At 38.2% G+C, this 22,774-nt stretch overlaps 1 long non-coding RNA gene across 1 annotated transcript; it reads left to right on the top strand.

Annotated features, from left to right (window-relative positions):
* Positions 16,862–19,998, top strand: LOC110398422. The gene is made up of 2 exons (XR_002438373.1): positions 16,862–16,991; positions 17,413–19,998. It is a non-coding gene; the product is annotated as an uncharacterized LOC110398422 (long non-coding RNA).

Here is a 22,774-nt window from a genome sequence, read left to right as displayed (position 1 = left end):
CCTCTCTGTTTATTGCTCCTGGTGGATATAAAATCAAATAATGATTTGTTTGTCATTTTATTTTATGGAAAGTTTTACACTGTCTAGTCCAGAACAACCGTGTTGATCTTTCAAATGAAACATAAAACTTGAGGTTTTAACCACTTCTTTTCATTAATATCCCTTGAGGGTATAAGGGGATTTTTTTTTTGCAAGATTAGGAGTATTAGCATCCTGACTAAATTACCACTCTGGTAATTACATTCTTCTTATCTACATATCCCCCTGCAGCTTCAATGGAATATGGTTTGTTCCTCTCCCGATATGTTGTGTAATGCCGTTATGTGCTATTAAATGATTTGCTGAAGTATGCCCAAAAGCTGCCACTGGCAACATGTAGCCTAAACTTGCTTATTAGTTACTTGCTATCCCTTCCTTTTCTGACGATATGAGCTGAAGCAGAGCTAGAGCCATTCAAAAGATGGGCAAGGCGGGGGTTGTCATCTCCTCAGATGTGAGCAGCACCTCTCCTGGGTAAAACCTTAGGAATGAATGTTTGTCATTTGTGGAGAAGGAACAATTTTTATTCCTCATACTACACACACTCCACGGATTTCAGAAAGAAATGCTAGGATAAGTGAAAACCGAAGGCAAAACCTTATGGGAGAACATAGGAAAATCCTCACCCACTGTACTGCACGCTATCTGCTTCTCAGAGTTTCTCTCTTCAGGAAGGGATTTTCAAAACAGCCTAAAGAATAGAAGTGCAAAAACTACATTCAATTTCAGTGACAGTAAAGCACTTGGAAATCCAAGTTACTGAATATAATAGCAAGGAGCAAAGCCAGAGACACCATGTTGTCCTCTGGGAATTAGGTTAATGCCAAACCTTTTTATGTACAAAATGTTTAGATACTGCAATGACAGGGGCAATACAAAACCCTAGGCAGACAGGTAATAAATGATGATTAAGTATGAGTTAGTGTCTTTCTTGCCCAAAATAAAGGTATGCTGGTTTTGAATGATGTTCTTTGGCTCTGCTCTTGGGGCAGTGGAAACTAATGATAAGGTAAGGAACACATCAGGAAATAGTGTGATACTGACCAACACAGGAAGACCTGTTCTAAGAGATACCTTGGCACACACAGAGAAGTCAACCCTACCTAAACGGTGAATGACACATATGAAGATAAGGTAAAGGTGAGGAGAGACTGTAGTGGGGTTGTGATTAAGTCCATTACAACTAAGAATTTGGCCAAGCAATTTCTGTCTTCCATTGTGGTGAAACGCTCACCAAGAACTGGTGCTGGCTGCTGTATTTTAAGCTTTAAAAGCATTAGAAAGAGCTATCAATGTGTGTAAATTAGTGAATACAATTGGTGGAGGGATGTATAGCTAGTTTCACCTACACATGAAGTATTCCATGCATTGGTGCAACTCTTTGCTCCCATCACTCTTTTTGTATGTTGCTCTGTTAGATGAATTTTAATGATATAACCATCACATACAAAAAAAAATGTTGATTTCTTTATTGATAGCTTCAGTTCCCTCAATCACAATTTTCATGGATAAATCACTTTACCACAAATCATTTTGAACCTACAGGTGTAGTATTTAGGTAGCTGATATAACAGAGGGAAAGTAGTGTAAGTTGTATCTGGTCAGCTTTCTTTGTGGAGTTATGCATTTTGCAATAACATGAGTAGTATGATTAGGCAATAAAAGCCATTTTATTCTTAAAAAAAATGGCAGATAAATGGTTGGCTGTATAGTACTATTTCATTTGGCCTGAACTGCTTTTGATGACATCATTAACTTCTACGTTAGAGGGATAGGAATGTAAGACAATTTTCCTGGCAAATTAAACATTATTGATATTGGAATGCAAATAAAAAGTTAAAACAGATCCATAATTCATCTTTACAAGTAAAAGTAAAATACAACATGTTTTCTGTTAGTACAGTTTGGATAAGTTATGAGAAACTGCCTGCAAGTGGGTGATCTAGAGTTCTTTGAACTTTGTCCTAAGAATGAGGGTCATAAACTTCCAGACAGCATGTGGAACTCTGAACTGATAACCACTGAATGGAAACAGGACTGAGGGAGAGTATCTGTTGGAGAATCATGTGAACAAATGATGCTTTGTCCAAGCATTGGCTACTGCGATTGTCAGTGAAAGGAGGAAGATGGAAAATGAGGAGAGTGATTGGGTTAGGACGCTGTGCAAATGAGTCTCTGCTGGGATTCTTGGTTAGTTCTAGGGAGGCAATGGGAAGTTAGAAGAGCTCCAGAGAACTGTGACAATGATTTTAAAAACTCTCTGGGAGAAAAAGATTCCAGAACTAATTTAGTTTAGTTTATAAAAACAAGGTTCCTGGCAAGCTGAGCGGAATCTCTAATGGCTATGCAGGGAAGATAATTAGTTCTTCAATTTGAGAAGCAATAGTAGAACTAAAACAAAGTGCTGGAAGAGAAGGCTAAAGCTAATATTGGATATTTTCTATAAAATACTCTATATTTAAATCAAATAAATTAGGACTGTTACACAGCATATGATAAACAGAACAGTCTGGCACAGGTATTCCTTCTGGCTTAATTAGTCAATTATGTGTCTTGGAAATCAACAATAGTCTTTGTAATTTCAGTAGAAAGTGATATAAGCTTCACATCAGGTCCCCATGTGCATTCTTATCACCCCTGGGAGCCCCTAATAATTCAATAAAATTTGGCTTTCAATACTATGACTATGTCAGTGGACATGAACTCCTTGCTCTTTCTTATGCATGATCAGTTCAGAAAGTAAATCCTGCTGTTCCTGGCACTTTGGTTAATAGCCTTATGCTCTGATGCAGAAAATATGTGAGCACAGTCAGATTTTACCTGTATTCACATAGGAACAACTTTCGAATTTGTTAAGATGCAGAAAGGAGATGAGCAGGGTTCTCAAAAGCTGGAAGCAGATTTCCACCTGAGCACATCACTCCATGTGCTGTTTTGAACCTGGCCTTTGAGATAGCGTGGGTGAGCAAACCTCTCTTGCTCATCCTGCTGGTTGAATTGATTTTCCACAGAAAACATTTGTGGAACAAATGCTATTTGAGAATCCATTGCATGTGCTTGGCTGGGGATTGTTTTTGGAAGTACTGGCTGCTTAAGAAAAGTTTTGTACTTACTAACTGGCAACAGAAATTTTTGTTAACTTGGAAGAATCTTTAAGGCTTTGCGCAAAAAACAAGCAACCAATAGACCAACCAAAAAAGCACAGTTGATGGAGCAAGAATGACTCTAAACAGTTGAGTTAAGCAAAGTGGAAATGGGAACCATTCAGATTCTAGCACTCATTCTATACTGAGTAACTAAAAGCATATAGAAGATTCTAGGATGATATGGTTTTTTGTATGTTAAAACAAAATAAGTAATTCTGCCTGCAAGTGTTGAGAACGTATCCACTCTTCCCAGTAAATTAATGTTATTTCTTCAGCATTACACTGAATCTATATGAGCCTCATAAATCATTCAAAATTATTTTCAGTAATATCCTTATAATGATTAAATCTGTGGCAGCTGAGAAATGAAGTCAGCTACTTAACATATACACTAAATACTTGAGATTTATCTATGTGTTTTGTCTGGTGTCTGTAAAACTCACTGTTTGTGAATTTTATGGGTTTGCCTGAAGCATATGTTTTCTATCAATACAATGGGATCAGATAATCATTCCAATGAGGGTTAGCTAGTAAAATTCAAACAGATGAGCTGCTGTATTTTAAGGACTGTATATTCTGTCCCAGTACAGGAAAGTACTTACAGCCAAATCCAAAAGGACTTTGATGCCTAACAAGGGATCTAGGCAGAATTTAGGCATCTAAACAGAAAAATGTAGTCCTGAAAATCTTTTCTCAGCTTCTGTTTAACCCAGGTGGTATCAAAAGTCCCTCAGCAGCTTGTTATTTTAAAGTTTTCAAGGTATCTGGTGTTGAATAATGCACTAAGAACTGCTTCACTAGTGGGCCTTGTCCACAAGTTAATTAGCGCTTCAGCACTTTGTTCATTCCCCTAGCCATCCTTGGTCTTTAAACTCTGTTCCCTTGCTTAAATCCTTGGGAGTAAGTCAAGACAGTGGAGTGGCTTGACAGGACCAGGAGGTGTGATCATCCTATTTAAATGCAACACAAACAAGATTGGTATCCTTTTTTCTTTATTTTTTCTTTTCTGCCACAGTAGTCTTTCAGAAAGTTACCAAATCAGACATTATTCTGTTCTCAGCCTCTCTAGGAAGCTGAAGGACAGGAAGAGTAAAGGCTTTGTTGGAGACTCAAAGCAGTGCCTGATCACCAATATTCAGTCTTTTGAAGTGTGGTCCTCCTCTTAGAGGAATTAAAGATTGCTTGGGAGATAGAGAATGAGCAAGAAGGGTCTTGATTATTTTCTGTAGCGTATGGACATTCACCTGATATCTCATGTCATCACAGACTTCATGGTCTTTAAGGAATTGTGAATTCCTTTTTGGGACCAAATCCTTAAGTGTTAAATATGAAAGCATATAAATATTAAATGTTTGTTTTTTATCTCCGTCTCCCTCTGAAACTGATACACATCAGGTTCAGGGATATGTCCAAGGGATTTAGTCGGGAGTCCCTTATCTAACACAACAACACAAGTAATTGTTGTAGGAGGGGACTACAGATGGTGCAGTGCTCAAGCTCCACCAAATTGTCTATTCAGGTTATAAGATTCAAGGCTTCCATTATTAGGCTTCTAGCTTACCTCTGGACTCTCATGCAATTACTCTAAATTACATTTATTTCACACAGGCATTAGTTTCCATTTTTAATAGTAAAGCTAACAATTAATAATCACTTACACTGTTCTTCACATTTTGAAAGCGCTGAACAAATATTAATTCATTTTCCTCATAAAACCTTGGGCTCCTTGTGATACCAATAGGCTGGTTGAAGCCTACTTTCATATTCATAAGCTATAGTTTCTTTTCATGTTTTAGATTTAATACAAATTGATTTTGCAGTCATTTGTTTAAAAGAACTGCAGCATCTTGAAACCACAGGTTTATATTCTTGTAGTTACTTTATTAAATGAAAGTTGTAACATAAAACTGACAAGATTTTTTAAATTTTATATAGGGTTGAAATATTTCATAACATCTTAGAAAATTGTTTAATTTCATTGTGCTGAAAATCTGTCTCATCTTTCTCAGCATATTTTTGAAAAGGAATAAAAAAATGTATTCTAGTCTTTCAGTTAAAAAAAAACTTCTTGGTACCTTATGCAATAGAATAACCTTATGTAAAAAAAAAAAAAACCAAAATCAAATGCTAAACAACAAACCCTACAACAACTTAGAAAAAAAGAATAAAGCAGAAACCATGCCAATTTTTTTTGTTGCAATCTTTCATTTCAATTGATAACCAGAAGAGCAAAAATATGTGCTTTGCAGATGGTGTATTTCCTTGAACAAATGACTTTACAATTCATTTATTTTTATTCAGAAATGTGTGAAAACACTAGCAATGGTTTATAAATATGGAGCTATGACTCAGGCAATCTACTAGCGTCAGAAGGAGCCTGAGGTTTTATGAAGAAACGAGGCCGACTTCTTTCATCCTTTTCCAGTTCAAGGCCAGATTCAGCTCTCAGATATGCAGTGCATACAAACAGTTGCATAACCTGAAATCTCCATTGCTGTGCTGCTGTATATAAGCAAGGTGATCACATTTTCAAGCTCTATTGTAATCTATGCATTATGCTCTTGAGACTAGAATCTAGCACTCTCTGGAAGGTGCTCTTTAGATAAAACATGACAATTACTTTATTTGTTTTAAAGTAACACAACTGTTGGCTTTCAGAACAAGCAATATGTAGCACCAATTCTGACAGGACTGAATGATTGCTCTATTTCATGTTAGGAATGTTTTTATTCAAAATTAAACAGGCTGTAAGATCCACAGATGAAAATATGCACATCACTTGTACCATCTTATACATCAGACTAGAAAGTTTTTATCTATTTATCTTTTGTTCTATCTATCTATTCAAGAAACTATTCATTGCTATGGGAGGAGGGAAAATGGGAGTTTAAGTTCAGGATTTGCACTCAAAGTTGTTCATGTATTTCATTTTATTCAATGGCTTTTTGTTATGAAATGCATAAACAAGATTGTTCCCATTCCTTCTAGGACAGTGCCTTCACCAGAGAGATGGAATAATCAGGCTTTTTCTTTAGGTGTCTCTGAAAGTAATCCCTCCTACTTATTTCAGGAAGCAGAGCCAGTCCAAGTCTTTCTTTCACCACTTTGTACATCTTTGATTTTGCAGAGAAAATCACCCAAATTGTGTTGAGAAAAAAACAAACCAAAACAAAACAGCTATGGAATTTTGTGGGGTCCTTTCCACGAACCTCTCTAAAAACATTCCAAACTAGTTCACCTGGAACTCTCTAAAAAAAAGTTGATTGAAATACTGTTTTTCAGAAATTAAATCATTTAGATATAAATCCAGAAGGCAGAATAAGGAAGCTAGATTTCTTTAGTGATTATCTGGACGGTTGAAAGATAAATATTTAATAGCTCCTCACATGTCATTTGAAGGAAAAGATGAGCTCTTTTATGTTAAAGTTGTGCAACAAAGTTAACATTTTCTGTTCTTAAAAATATCACTGCATATGTTAAAGGCTCATTGGTTTCTCTTTGTGTGGATGTGTTTACTACCAATGCAATATACATTTAAGTGCCTGAAGTCTGTTGAAAAGCATTAACGGCCAGAAAGCACATTTATATCTTTTCAGACAAACACATCACTTGAAACAAATCAAACTATTTGTAAAAAAGGATGAAAATGTAGAGGGACTTTTTACTCATTAATACAAAAGAACCTACGTATGTTACTCTAAAAGCAATGCTTCCTGTTTATTTCCATGGAAACTACAATAGATACAAACAGCATGGTAACACAATTTGATAGGCAAATTCTCAGCTACCGAACACTACTTTTCAACATATTCATCACCATTAGCTGTGCATTTCCACCAGAAATGAACAAGAGCTCGCATGTCGCTCATAAAAATCTGCATAGCTGTCCTAACATGGCTTGTCTTTCACATCACTGTCACCACTGCTAAAACACACCACTGCCACCTCACTGTGCTCACATCCACTGTTCAGTCTCTCTAAATGTTCAGCAAGCGTCAGTGGACGTCAGTGGGTGCAATTTTTCCTGCGTGTAGGAGTTCAATGACACACCTTTGCTTCATCTGCACTTCCATGTGAGACGCCATTTTGTCAGACTGCCCCTCTACTGCCATCTGTCACATGGCAGCAAAATATAATGGAATATTGGCAGGAAGACTCATCCTCTGCTGCCATACCACCAACATCCACCTCTGACACTGTGGGCCAACTGAACAGAATGAGACACTGCTTTTAGATCAGCACTCACATATTTAACCTGAACTTTTCTGTCTTGCACTTCCTGCTGCACAAGACATCCTGCTTGGTCATGACAGATCAATAGCAATACCACTGGCATTGTGTTTTGCCTGGCTAAGGTAGTCCTCTGGGAGTGTCAGTATTTCCAAGGAGGGCAGGTAAACATGGTGAATATGCTAAATCTGCCTCATGGTCCATGTGTCTCAGTGTTTTCCTCAGCATCTCTCTGTCTGGATGAAGTCTCTTTGTTTTACTTGGGTTCCATTTGCCAGAGGTTTGCAGGAGCATCCCCTTCCAACCACTGCTTCTTCCCTCCATAAGGTAGTTTCAGAAGGAAACTGGTGAATCATAGCCTCATGATTCCTAACCTTTAGGTGTGTGGATGCTTAATAAAATTCACAGCTCTCAAATGACAGCCACAGGCTCCAGAAATGATGCACTGGTTAAGTATGCATCAAAAAGTTAAGTTGCTCAGTCAGGTTGCCAGAAGGTCACACACTATGCAGGAAGAGAAATATGTGCCCTTGTCAACGGTTTAAGGGCGTTAGGCCCGATTCCGTGACAAAGGGGACGGGGGACCCAAGGGCCCACGTCCCGGGAAAAGGGGAAAGGGGAAAAGGGTAGGGAGATGGCCCTGAGAGCAAAGAACAGCGGCAACAATCTGAGGAGAAACAAACTAATTTACTAAATAAGATATCGGAATGCAAAACAACACACTATAATACAATATAATTACAATTTAAGCTGATAAATCCAATACAGAGAGAGAGAATGTCCCAAAATCAAGGTAGGCCTTACTCTACTACCGACGATAAGACGGCTGGAGAGCGAGGTGCTGCCAAGACGAGAGACGGCGGAAAAAAGGGACGAGGTCTCGTGATCTGCAAGTTTTTATACTGCGAGCTTTTATCTTTTCCCTCCGGCTGGAAAATGGTAACAGAGGAGCAAAGTGCCGTGGGGACTGTAGTAGTCCTTCTCTTCTGAGAACCAGGTACATTCACTACATGATGTTATGATGTGGAATACCAATAACGGAAAATCATAAAACCATGACAGCCCTAAATGTAGTTCACTTAGCCAGGGCTGAGGGGAGCTGCTTCCCACTGCTTAGAATTCACGATTTGAGTCTGCTCCTGCTGTTAGGTACCTAATGCCTTCTTTCAGAGACTGCCACAGAGTCAGCCAAAGCTTTGGAAGATAGCAGAATTAGTCCCATGATCCCCCTTACCCACTACAAGTAGAATTTTCCCAGTTAAATTATTCACAGAAGACGATGGAAACACATCTCCCATTTACCAAGAGTGCATTCAAACCTTCCAGCTTAAGGAAATCTGTGGATGGGAGTATTCTTGATTCTTTGCCTTGAAAATAGTCCAAATGGCATGGTGTAATTAAATATCAATTCAGTCAGATAAAAAAAAAAGCTTGAATATAAATCTGTAGCTATCTTATTGGGGCATTCACCTTGGCAGAAGGGACTTAGATTTCATTCTCTGTTCCCAGATGTATGTAATATAAACTAAGAAAACTGTCCTTTGAAATAGCACCTAGTAGACTTATTTTCTTTATCCTGGATGAATACTTTCACTATTAGCCTGGATGTTGGTCTCTCCTCATTTCCCCCCCATACCTGACCAATTTATTTATTTATTTATTTTCCAGACTAAAAGGAAATGTTGAAAAAGAAATTTAGGGATTTTAAACTGGTTTAGTTTAGTTCCGCCTGTCAGGGTGATGCTTCAAAAGCAATTAGTTGACTGAGTAGCCTCAATTCCAGTGAATTTCCTAATCAGAAATTATTTCTGTAGGGGTTGAGTTGAACCTCTGTTACCACTCCCAGGAATAAAATACAGCTTAGCATTCCAGGATTGCCACAGGATGGTCTCTAGACAAAAGGTGTTCCAATTAAGCCTCCAGAACATTGTGTGAAAGAGAAGAGAAATGTCACGAGGCGTGACACAGCTGGCAGGTGCAGGGACTTTGTATGAGCTTGCAGGGTACAGTGGCAATCCAAGTCCATCAAGTTGAGATGAAGAGCACAGAAACACTGTGACTCACTGAAATCACATGAGCAGCCCTGCCACAAACCCACTCATCATGAGGAGTATCTGTTTGAGGACTTACTGCATCTCCTTCTCTCCCCCAGGGTTTTTCAAGAGCATCTCAGATGTATTACTGTTAGCTGCTAAGGTATCAGGCGCTGTGATAGGTGAAAGATCCACAAGACATTCCATTTTAAAGATCCTATAGCTTGCTCAGAGGTGACAACGAGCTAGAAAGGCATACAAATATTAATCACAACATCTACAAAACATTTGGCTGATTGTTATAGCAGTTGTGCTTATTAAAGGTACCTGGATTAACTTGCTGTTACTTAATTCACTTTTTCTATGTAATATCTGAACTTGAACCTCTTTGAGCCAACATTTCTCTCCTTATTTTAGGTAACACAAGTTATAACACAACAGTAATCAACAAACTAGGATCATAACAGCTACCAGTATATTTAACCTAGCAGAAATACATGTCCATCCACCACTGATGCTGTTTCTGGGCTGCATGGAAATGACTGCAAGAGAGTCAGAATCAGAAAAAGATTGATAATTGCTACATTAGACTGTCCCTTCTGGAAACTTATTCTATTGGTATTTTAGTTTCAACATTACTTACTGCTCTTCTTTCTTTTCACTCCAACATCTTAAAATGCTTCTTTTCAAAAACATAATGCCAGAATAGTTCAAACCTCCTCTCCTTCATTGGTTGTCAAAAGGTACTTATATTAAAAACATCTGCTTAGGCCTCAGAAAATCAGGAAAACATTTCTACCTCCCTTTTCATGTACCAATCCTTGATATTCCTTGAAGCACAAAAATATTCCCTACTGACTTTGCCTTTTTTTCATCTTTCGCTATAGAAGCTCTCTGTTAATGCCAATATAAACAGCTTAGATGAGAGGGACCCACTGCGGTGTCTAGAAAACTGACTCTGAGAGGAGCATGCACTTGAAAATTGTCATGAATGAATTTATTACCCTAACATATGCTAAAACTTAAAACTGCCAGTGCTGCAAAGAAAACTGTCTGCAGCTTCCACTTGCATTTATGAGACCAAAAGAGATAAAATTTTATTCTAATAAAGTGTGGTGCATTTGCAACTGGGAGTGAGGTAGAATCAAGACACATCAAGTAAAAAAGACATTACAAGTACAACAGAACAGATGGATGCAAATGCGAATTTTTATCATGACGATCCATTAGTATTTTGAAGCCAGACAGAGAAAAACAGTGACCTGGAACAAATTAAGAAGAATGATGCTTGACTTACATTTCCTTCTGCAAAGTGTGACCCATATTCATAGTTTTTAATTAGAGGTATAATTTCTTTATGGGATGATGAGCTAATTTCTGTCCATTTTTGTAATTCATTAAGTACCTAGGCTAAATTACAAATAAATGGGGGAAAAATGGACCAGTTGTTGGATCCGCTACAAAAAAGCTTCCCTATGACATAGAGAAATTGATCAGTACATTGCTGAGTGCTGACCAGTTGCATAAGCCACCAACCTCATCCAACCTTGAGTAAATCTTGCTATGAATATTTAAAATAAGTCTAGCACTAACCTTTTTTTAAAAAAAAATCCTCAGCTAGTCATCTAGAAGACTGATTTTGTCCCATAAATAACCTCTGGAAGAAAAAACACATGCACAGCACTTTCTTCTGCTAGTGGAAAGATGTTCACCACATAAAGGACTAGCAAGCATTGTGAAGGAAAGTACATTGACTTAAAAACATTTTCAGGCAACTTCTGAATGAACACAGCAGTGCATTCTGGAAAGATAAAGTCTATGGGGCCAGATCCTGAGTCCCCAGTTTGAAAGAGTTTCTGTTACTGCTAATTACTGTGTTTGATATCAGATAAGACATGTGTCTGATCCTACTAGCCTATCTGCTCAAGCACAATGTCAAGTGCCTGACATCCTCCCTGCAGTGGGACACAATTGTCTACCATTTGTAAAGTAAACCAGCAGCCACAGTACGCTCATGCAAGCCCTGATATTACATTGTTTAGATGGGAAGACTGAAGTCTACACCAAAAGTACAATGACACTGGATGCTCCATCACACATGCCATGAGTCCAGTCCTACTGCACAGTCACTAGGGCCTGTGCTCACAGACTTTCATGACTGAGCGGACAAATACTATTTACGTTCAGGTCTTTTGAAGGTCTGCAAAAGCAATGGCAATAATTTGTGAATATATCTGTGAATTCAGAAAGCATTTTGGTTGGTTTATATTTGGGGTGATATTGTGTATTCCCCTGATCAGAGGATAAGAAGCAGAGATGCCAGAAAAATGCTTTACATGGAGACTGGCAAAATCCCTTGGAATTGCTAGAGTATGGCTGTCTGCCCCTGATGGACTTTTGCTGCCTTCCTCCAGACAAATTTTATCAGTCTAATCAAGAACATTCCAAGAGATTGCTGATCCCAGAACAAATTCAGAATGCTTGATCTTTCTTTTTTTTGAACTGCTTGAAATCAGAATCTTCAAGGAAGGAATTGGCATGGTCTTTGCATTGTCTCCTCATTCTTTTTAACAATTCACATGCTAAGTGTACATGAGAGCTAGCCCGTGTTAATCATGGTACTGCTCACACAGGACCAGCGCAAGGGTCTGATAAAAGTTAAATGGTGGTGAATGGTGAGGAGAATGAACCAGAAAATGGGCCTTCTCTGTGAGAATAAAATCTGTAGAGATTGTTGGAGAATACAGCACTGTGATTTAACATTATGAAAGAAATGCTGGATATTGGTGAATGGTTGGTGCCTCTCAAGGCATAAGGCAGTGTTTAACAGACTAGAGCTGACATGGATCTGATCAAGTATCCTATGAAGTGGCACTCCCCAGATTGCTATGAGGGCAAGCTGAACCTTAAATTTCCTTAGACAGGATGAAAGATCAGTCAGAGTTCATGCAGGTTTTGGGGGAACAGTCCCAGCCTAAGCTACAAATATACCAAATTCTTGATGGTAGCTACCAACTGATCCATGCATCTACTTTATGGATGCTGCAGATTGTCACAACCCTTCAAGAGCTCTTTAAACAGGCTCTAAAGTCCCGTGAGAGTTTTAAAGGTTTACTTTGCCAGAGATATTTGATAGGAGTTGCATAATGTATTAAGAAGTATTGCACAGGGTTCACAAATATTATTTTTCTTCATACAAATGAAGATATAAATTCCAGATGTTAACAACAAATTTTATTTACATATATTTTACTATTCAGTTTCCTCAGCTCTTAAGATAATTTTTTCAAGATGGTGTCAGAGCCTACTCTGGAATCCTTCTTTTATAGCCCACAACTTGTCCTCTGCAGCCTAGCATCTTCTCAGCTCTGCTCTTGCATGTGCAAGAGCATTCCTGTTCCCAGCACTAAGGTCTGTCACCCTGTCATGGTTTTATGATTTTTGGCTATCGGTATTCCACATCATAACATCATGTAGTGCACTGGGATTTTAAGAGTTAATGCTCCGGTTCCATGGATCGTTGATAGAACAGAAGAAGAACTGCATAGCCCAGAGGAGTTTGCATTGTGCTGTTTCCGTTGTCTGTTGGGAGGGAAAGATAAAACTGTTCTCAGATCACGAGACATCCCCTTTTTCCCTTCTGCTCGCTTCTGTGTGGGTGCTCTCTAGCTGTGTGCCTTCAGCATTAGAGTAAGACCTTTGGTTTTTTGGACACTCTCATTTTATTTAATTTACTAGATTCAATTCAAATTATATTGTATTGTATTGTATTATATTGTGTATCTTGTATTTCAATATCTTGTTTAGTAAATTAGTTTGTTTCTCCTCAGATCGTTGCCACTGTTTTGTTTCGAGGCCCATCTCCCTCCCCTTTTCCCCTTTTCCCTTTCCCGGGGTGTGGGTTCCCCTGCCCCATTAGTCACGGAACCAGGACGAACCAGCGTGTAAACCACTGACACACCCGACCTAATCTGTTTCAGTATTATCCAAAGATTTCCATGACTAACTGTAGGTTTCCTGCATAGCCATTCCATGTTTATAGGCTATCCTTCTGAAAATGGCATAGGCCATTGTATCTTTCTGTGTTTCAGTGTCAGTCCACAGACATGGTTGAAGCAAACTGATTTACTTGAACCTTTTGTGACTCAGACTGTTTGGACAAGGTTTGACACACATTGGAGTGCTGTTGTTTCTACTCTGGGCTGAAGAGGCATTTTTTTTTATTTTTTTATTTTTTGGCCAAGAAGAGTGGATATCCAAAAACAGGCTTCCAAGTCCCAGCAGTTTTTATCTCCAAATCATTTCAATGTGAACTAACAGTAACCTAACAGCTGATAGCTTGTGATGCTGGGGCAGGTTAGGCTGAAATCTGTACCCAGCTACTCAATTAGCTGGTGAAAGGAAAGTGGATTAGCAGTTTGTTCTGAGTGAGATTGGGTGCAGAAATAACCCTTAATCATGTGAGTCTAAGTTGTTGTGTATATAGAGTTAGGTTGATCTTGACCTAGGTGCATTGCTATGACTGAAAAAAACCAGGTTCCCCTAATTGTCAGCAATGTGAATACATTACCATTTAATCACCATTCACTTGAAATGGCAACTTGAATTTAATGGTAACGCTTGCTGTTCTAGACTCACTAGGTGTGTCAGAAATCTAAACTCTGGTGAGCAAACCCTCAAAACTTGACTGGAAAAAGCTTTTGAACTCATTGCCTGAGATGAAAAACAAACCTTAAAGCTGCCAATATTTATGTTTTGAGGGAACCAGCTGAAAAAGAGAAAGAGATTTCCTGAGTCAAGAACAAAAATAGACCATTAAGAAGCTATTTTGCTTTCTTCCTTTGAAAATTTCTTCTTCATTTTAATTAATCTCTCGCAGGATTCATGATGTTGGAGAGTTTTCAAACAAACAGAGAACTTGCTTGCCAGTTTTTTTGGTCTTATTTTTCACGTATTCCCTCCCTTTCCTCCACCAGCTCTAACAGCTCTACTTGTTGCAAATATTTATCTGCTCTGACAATAGCAGTTGAAGCAAAGGAATGACTGGAAGTGTTCAAAAAACACAAATACAATAATTTTAATAGCAAATTCTACAGCTTCTACATATAGTGGATAGAAAAGTTCTTAATATCCTTCTACTGTAGCTAAATTGACCCAAAGTGGAAAAAATTTTCCCCTAATTTTGTGTTGCCTTATAGTTGTAAACCTGGATCACAGAAGCTTGATTTTTCTTCTTGGACTACAACGATATTGCTGTTGCAATAATACAATGATTTGTTCTAAATTCTGTGCAGCTTTGGCCTCCATCCTACAAACACCAATCTGGACATTTCAGATATGGGTTTCCTGAGGGGCTGACAGAGTCTTTATCTCCTTCCCAATAGCTTTGGCAGCTCCTCTGTTCCCAGGAGAAGATCATGACTTTTCTCTACATTTGAGAACTGGGTACCACATATGTCCGGAGATGCTCTGGAGGCTGCTCAGCAGCTGCAGACTCTTCTTGACTCTGGCCAAGTGCACTTCATCTTCTGAGTCTTTAGCTGTACTGCTGCGTTCTGTCCCCCTCTCTGTCCCCAGGCCATGGTATGCTCATATCCCATATATAAAAAAGTTCTGGACCACTACAAGAGTGGCTTTCATACTAAAGTATAAGAGAGACTTGAAATACAGATTGACATCCAGAAAGATGCTTCAAGTTAAGCATCCTGAGCATCAATTTTTATATCTAAGGTTACTTAGACATATTTGTTATACAACATGAAAATTGATCGTTGCATCAGTGGCTAACTATATAAATGCTCTTGCTCATCTTCTCTGGTACGGTATTATAAAATTTAAAAATAACAAAAAATTCTCAGAATAAGACGTCTTTCTTCCATCTTATGACATTTTACTGAATTTAACAGGAGTCATATTTGTAGGAGTAAAATTCAGCCTAGTTAGCTATTAGGAATATGTACCTGACACACAACAAGTCTCCAGTCATCCTCAGGTCTCAAAGCACTTTAAAAAACAGTAAAATAGTACCACGATCCTCTGCCAAAGAGCAAATAACAGAAAAAGAAGTAACTAAATAACCCACCTCTTCAGATTCCATTTCATTGTCCATATAACAAGAGTAAGTTCATTTCAAGATAAGGGAAAATCAATATCACATGGTTCAGTTTATGAAAATGTAGGGAGAAATAACTGCTGGATATAAAAATTGGAATTTGAAAGTTATCTACTTCTACTTATGTATTGCAAAAAGAATATGCAAGAAAGATTTATATGACTAAAGTATAATAAGTTTCCAAAAAATACACAATATTTTAAATAATGTTTTTTCTTTCGAAAGATCATAGAAGTAGATGAAGTAGTTTGATGTAACAAGCATGAAAGAGTCCAGATATCAAATGCTTTATCTATCTGAAGTTATTCCCATGACTGTAAATCCTTCTCAGGCTAGATCTTGGTCTTACAAAAATGAGAAGGTATAATATGTTGGATCTTTTCAGGCCTTGAATGGATGAATCCCCAGGCAACCTGGTGCAATGCCATGTCTGACCCTGTTCTGGGCAGGATATTGCAGCAGAGTTCCCACAAATGGTTCTATCAATCTGAGAGCTAGATTTGGCCTTTAGGATGGCAATTAAGCATGCGCTCAGGTCTCTCTTTCTCCAGAATATGTCCATATGTGTTCTTACTTTCAACTGTACTCTCTAAGGTTTTTCTCCATTTGAATTATTATTAATATTTGTGATCTAAAAATAAAACATTCTTGCTGAGATGGAAGGATCTTCAGGCACTACTAAGCAATTCACTGTGTGCTGCTGCAAATAAGTAATGACTGAAGAGTGTGAACCTCCAAACAGACCTCAGAAACAAGATGAATAGAGCAGCGGAGCATATTTGCTGGAGTGCTTTTTGTATGGGTGGACACAACAGTATGTTTGAAATATATCAAAAGGTACTGCTGCAAATTTCACACTTCTTAGCAGTGAGGAAAAAATGTATACGGTATCCTGCTTGTAAGAGTTACAAGAAAAATAATAGGAGATAAAACTCTGAATATTAAAATGAGGCTCAGAAAATGCAGCTATACTTCTGGCAGCTGGATGATATGCCAGCAGCAAATAAATTGGGGAGAGGAGGCTGAAATTAGTTGCTTTCTCTGCTATTAATTAATATATTGTCTATAATAAGGTCCCAGATTTTTCCCCTTTGTTTGTTATTTAGCAGTTCATCTGAACAAATATCTGTGCTTGCAGAGCATTCATAAATGATTACAGCCCTTTGTCTGAGCATTTGCTGTTTGGAATGTGCCTGTTGCCCAAGCTGGTTGGTCAACTCAGGACATGCCTGTGTTACACAATGCTGTGCCATGGGAGGCATAGCCAAGATAGCCCAGGAAGAAGGACAGTACGTCTGCATGGCACGCTGCCACGCTGTGTACTAACTTGGGTCCCAGAGGCTGCATAAATGAGTTAGCTGCATTCAGTTGGCACAGCTCTGTGCTGACCTGGCTGTCCTGATCCCAGAACTGGAATTTCCACATTTGGAGGTAGGTCAGCGTACACAGATTTTCTCTCCCTTCTTTGTCTGACATCTACTTTGCTTCTGATGTTTATTCCCCAAAATACTTTTTTCTCATTACTTTGCATGTTTCATAATTAAAAAACAAGCACATTTAGCATTATTTTCCATATGCATTTGTGTAAAAGTATATTTTCTGAGTTGACTTGCTAGAAAAATTGAACAAAAACAGTGAAAAATTGCTATTTAATCCACAGTTGAGAATTTACAAACATTCTTGTAAATAAGTTTCTCTCTGTTCACTAAGTACTAACTCTTACTTTTGGCAAAGCAAGTTGAAATCTCTCATTAATAAAAATATTGCAAGTAGAAGGTAATTACGCTAGTTGATGAGTAAAGCTTGTACGCTACATGATAGACATCTGAATTTCTTACATTTTCCTTTCTAGGTTATGAGCCTTTCATAATCTCATCACTCTAAACTAACTGGAATTATTTTTTCTTACAACGTAAGTGATATTGTAAAGAGTGAATTGTTGGAATGCTCTGTGAAGCATCTTATCAGACTGTTCTGACATCTCACTGCTCCTGGTTTAAATGATTTACTTGGTTTTCCAATTATTTTTACATCTTATTGGATGGCAAAGGACTGTATGAGAACTGTGAAAAAATGTATAAAATAAAGCTAATTTTATCCATGGTCATGATATTACAGACCTTGGTGGGCTTGAACAATTTGGTACAGAAAGTGGCCTTTTTCATTGTCAGATAGATAATCATGTAGGATAAGAAGATCTCAGGCCCTGTGTTCTCATTACTAATGATCAGTGTGTGTGAAGATGCCACCTGAAAACTATTGAGAGCCTTCTTTGTACCCTCCAGTTCTGCTGCTTCTTTAAGAGCCATCTGCAAAAAAAAGAAGAACCCAACATAACCATGTTAGCAAAAAATCTTGAAAATGATATGAGAAAATTCCAGACTGTATTTCTTTGGTCATAATCTGTGATCCTCAACACAGAAAACAAGAAGCCTAAACAAAAAAATGTAAGAACACAAGGTGAAGGCATGGCAATAAGAGGAATATTACATAAGATTTGACTGGGACAAAAAAGAAACATTTTGGAGCACAAACTTACAAAGAAAATTTCTTCACATCCTCCCAAGAAAACCCAACACAATTAATGGTGCACAGCACAACTGCCTTTTACTGCAGGATAGGAATAAGTAATTCAAATGAATGAGAGAAATTTGTATCCTAGAAGGGAAGGATATTTATATCCTCCCTGCAATCTCATGCTGTAAATGTTCACAGAAGAACTGTTACTGGATGGACTATCAAGCTAGGGGAAGGAGGTTGCTAAGAAATGGAAGCCTAATGAGAACATGCACAAACCAAGAAAGAGAAATGGTAAAAATGAAGAGCAAAGCCATAAACACCCCATCTCTGTTTCTCTCCATGAATAACAGCATGTGTGTCATTAAGCTGGTGGTTTCATGAACATTTCAAGATGCAAGAAGTGTTGCTACTGCTCGTGACTGTGCCTTCCAGATACATGGACTCACTAACAATCAGTAACAACAATACAAGCCTGTGCCCATGTAACTGTATTAAGGCAATGGTGAGTGAACAAATGAATTCCTGCAGAAGAGCAGGTATGATGTTCAGCGAGCTCAGAACATGAGCAGGGTGAGCTCCCACCTACTGCAGTGTGGGCAGAGGGTCTGTCTGCACTTCAGAGCTCTGGGTGAATGTGGCCTAAGGCAAAAACAAGGAATGTTTACATAAAGAAAAAAGGAAAAGAGAAAAAGAAAAAAGTAAAAAGAGAAAAAGAAAAAAAAAAAGAAAAAGTATGCATATCCAAAGAAAATTATTAAAAAATAATGAAATGAGTGCTCTCCCTTCCCGCAGTCCGAATAGTTTATACTTTTTACATCACTTTGAATATAATGCATACTAAATGGACTAAAATATAACATGTACTAATGGACTAATGCAAGCCCCTCTCTAATGAGTATGTACCAAAACAGCTGGAAAGGGTGGCGGACTTGCCCGGTGTTAGCTCCATCGTTTGCAGTTATGTTGAGTTACACTGGCAGTGAACTTGTCCCATTTACAAACACTTCAGTGACACCACAGTCAGCGTTTTCTCACCACTCTTGCTTTCTTTCCTACAATAAGCACTAAAACAAATAACAAAAAAGTAGCGCTAGACAAAGAAGCCGCCTCTTCTCATACAGAGCTTGGCAGGCACAAATTGCTGGGCTTCAGTTAGCAGGTCTGTTGGCTTCTATTTGCTCTTGTAACATCAGCCTTTTCTTTGTTCTCTCCAAGATTTGTGACTTTTGAGCAAGTTTTCCAGGGTCCAGACTCCTATCTAAGCAAGCTTTCCCTCAAACTGGTTTGCTTGTTGATGTGTTTTCCTAAAAACAAGCCTGTAGTGTGCTGTAGCAGCTTGTTTTATACCACCAGGAAAGATGTATCTGTAGCTTAACTTGGTTAAACACTTTTTTTCCTCAGGAAAACAACAACAAAAACAAATAAACAAAACCAAGACCAACCAAACAAAATAGGACTGTTACCCTTGGTTGCTGAGACTCCTGAGGCCTTCCTAGCAATGACTGAATGACAGTTCACGTCTTAGTATAGACTGACCTTCAATTTTATAGGCTTTAACTCTTGCTAAACACATCATCTTATCTGAGACATTTGTCAAGCACAAATATCATTTCATCTAAGGGAAGCCATACAGCACATGAGGGCAAATAAAATGTTGTTGCTTTGCAGCTGGTGAGCAAGTATTTCAGGACAATAATAAGGCCATTATTAAATGTCAGTATGACTGCACTGTATAATTCTGGATCACAAATAAAAAAAAACCCCACAGAGCAGATTCAGCATTTTGCCCATTGGAAGCGGTATACAACAGCTGAAAATGCTCTATTTTTACATCCCTATCAATAGAAGTCTGAGTAGCTGCTAACAGTTTTGCATCCATGGAATTACAGCTGCAGTTATTAATAAAAAAATTCACCTATCACTGTCCATTGTGTAACTCTAAAAGATCTGCTGGCATGATATCTTAAAGGTTAGGCCTTTTCAATTTACTCATATGTTATACATGTGCATATATCCCCACCCAGCTTTTCCTAGGGAGGAAGCATACCTAATTCACTTGTAATACTGAATTTGGTACCAATCCCAATATTTATATTGCTCGGCAGTACTGATTATAATGGGATTGTTGTGGACTTTCCATTCTTCCTCTATGGGTATCCAGCCTTCTGCTAAGATGAATGCCTCTAGGCTACAACAGCATCCTTTTCACTTTCTGTGACATTTCCTTTTTGCAGTTAAATGGTTAAAATAATCATTCCCCTTCTGTGTGTTGTTGACTTAGGGCAACTTCAGATATTCAGAAAAACAACTGACAGAATATATGAATACCCTGTAGTTAACTTTCAAGCCACATATACTTCTCAGTTGTCTTCCATTCTATGTCTCAGGCCAAGGCACATTACATAGAACAGTCAGCCCATGAAAGACGCCCTTCTCATCGCCACTGTGTAAGGACACTTTTGCACGTTTAGTTTTCTTGTAAATGTGCATCCTCTGAAAAGAGAGCCTTGGAATTTTTATTTTCAGTTTGGTTTTGGAGAAGTAGAGAATCTCACTCTGCAGGTTATTTGTTTTCTGTTCAAACTTTTCTGTACTCTTTGGCTGCTAAAACATAGATGTTTCACTCCTTAAATATCTCAGCCTCATCCAAGGTATGACACATATCCTTTAACATGCCCTCCTGTGAAAATATGCTTTTTAGCCATAGTAATGTCTGCTAAAATAAACATAATGGGGTCTCACACACACGCACAATTAGAAACAAAATATTTATTAATCAGATGCTGAAGAATTTTCCAACACGCTAAGAAAAGAAGCTTAGTAATCCCTGCTGTTTTTTTAATCTTTGTGTATTTCTAAAAATGAGGCATGATAGAGAGGAAGTTTTCTCTGGTAAAAAAATGAAATCATATAATGTTAAATTAAATGTTGGTATTTCCAGCACAGCCAAGTATTAATTTCTTTTTATTTCAGCATAAAAACCACACTGTTTATATATATACATATATATATATATATTTCTCATTGCAGTTCAGTGTTCAAAGATATCTAATCACCAAGGCACTGTCTTTATCAGTCTCAAGCACTGAGTATGGCACCCATTGCAGGAACCTACTGTCACACTGAAGTATTGCAGGACAGTAAAAGGTGAAACCAATCCTGATAAGGGATATAAAAAGGCTCTGGTAAATTACCACAAGTTTCTGTTCTCAGAGTGGATGTCAGTCTGAGAGGTGGCTTCATCAACCAAAGTAACAACTGTGCTCTTTAAATAATCAATGCTCAATTAAAATGATGACACTTGCTGCACAGCTTTATGCCAGCCTCTTCAACAAAGACCATGAATCAATGAACATGGATGGTAAGATAGAGGGATTTAAAATAGACAAGCTGATGGGCACAAAGAAGGAAGATGGAGATTCCAGTGCCCATAGAGAACCAAAGGTTTTGCTAAAAAGAAAACAATCAACAATTTTATTGAATGTTATGTACATGAAAAGAGAGATGAGTACCAGTGCTGCTGCACCACACTTTAAGACATTCTCTACATTATTGCCTAGAGTGTTGGTTGGCCAAATACAGGAAAGATTATTTTAAACTGGAAGAGGGGATGATTTTATATCACAGACTTTGTAGTTTGGCTTTAGCCAAAAACATCCTTGAAATAACTAGAAACTTTCCATCTGATCATAAGGAAATCTATGCTGGGTTTTGAAAAAGAGTTGATAACCACTAGTGCAGTGCTGTTCTGGACCAGTGGGAGAGGAGAACCTAATTATCTCCTGATGGAACTTATTAAGTATGAATAGGATGAGGCAACCCGGTGTTCCATTACAGAATTTGCTGGAAGATTTTGTTTAGGGGGCACTTGATGATCTTTATCAGGTTTCCAGATAAAAATATTTGTGAAAACTGTATTAAAAACTCCTTCAACTTTATATCATCATATTAATTGTATAGACTTTTACGGATATCATATTAGATCTCTAAAATCAGACTAGAAGTCTGAAGTTGCACATTGCATATAAATCTGAGATAAGTAACTAAGATGTGTAAAACCAAGCCCTGTTAAGTTCTTGAGAAAATAAATTCAGTGATGGATGTTGGAACCTAGGAGGACAAATATGTTCACTGAAAGTTCACTACTACTCACTGGTTGTGTCAATGTTGTCAATATTATCAAGAAAAATGGGAAGAGCAATGTGTTGTCTGACAACATGGAAATACTGACACTACCCAGCTATGCCATGAAGTGTCCTTGGACTCTGGCACTAAAAGGTATGTACCCTAACACGTTCCCTGCAACTGCTTACCAGTTAACTGCCTCCAAGTCATGTACAGAAACTGCAGACAAGTCCTCATTTTGCATATGGTGGTATTGGCTGAAGATGGTGCTATCCTAGTGGTCTGTCATTGCTGCACTGCTTCTGTTCCCATGGCTTGGCTAGCTGAATTGTTGTTAAGCATATCTTACCTGACAGTCAGCCAGCAGCATTAACCTAGCAATACAAGTGAGGCAGATGGCTTTACCTGAGATTGAGTAGGGAGCATCCAAGGAGCCCTGAAACAGAAGGGCCACAGGGCAGTGACTACCATGTGGGGAGATAGGCACTGAGCCATCTTCCATCAACAGACAGAGAACTGGAAAACATCTGTCTATGGCCTTGCAAATCCCCATGAATGCACACACACAG

This window comes from Numida meleagris, chromosome 4, assembly GCF_002078875.1.
Source record: "Numida meleagris isolate 19003 breed g44 Domestic line chromosome 4, NumMel1.0, whole genome shotgun sequence".
NCBI classification, from domain to species: Eukaryota; Metazoa; Chordata; class Aves; order Galliformes; family Numididae; genus Numida; species Numida meleagris.
The sequence above is the reverse complement of the archived record's forward strand: the minus strand, read 5'-3'. Positions and strand labels throughout refer to the sequence as shown.